The sequence below is a fragment of the Microtus oregoni genome, unplaced genomic scaffold (genome assembly GCF_018167655.1).
Source record: "Microtus oregoni isolate MIOR12 unplaced genomic scaffold, Mior012 000045F_ref0000178, whole genome shotgun sequence".
Taxonomy (NCBI): Eukaryota; Metazoa; Chordata; class Mammalia; order Rodentia; family Cricetidae; genus Microtus; species Microtus oregoni.
The window spans coordinates 15,627,073-15,627,500 of record NW_024543219.1 but is presented as its reverse complement, the minus strand read 5'-3'; positions in this window follow the sequence as shown (position 1 = coordinate 15,627,500).

Here is a 428-nt window from a genome sequence, read left to right as displayed (position 1 = left end):
TCATTCTTTTCTTCTTCTTCCTTTTAAATGCATGCCCTTAATCCCAGCCTATGGGAGACAAAGGCAGGAATGTTTCTGTGAGTTCAAGGACAGCCTGGTGAGTTCCAAGCCCACAATCGTATTGTTCCTAATATAATTGTGCCACAAGTTTTTGTCTGGTTTCTGCCTGGTAGTTTCCCCTGTGTAAGGAGTGACACTCCATTTATTTATTTATTTATTTATTTATTTATTTATTTATTTATTTAAGATTTCTGTCTCTTCCCTGCCACCACCTCCAATTTCCCTCCCCCTCCCCCAATCACAATCAGGGTTCCCTGCCCTGTGGGAAGTCCAAGGACCACCCACCTCCATCCAGGTCTAGTAAGGTGAGCATCCAAACTGCCTAGGCTCCCACAAAGCCAGTACATGCAGTAGGATCAAAAACCCAT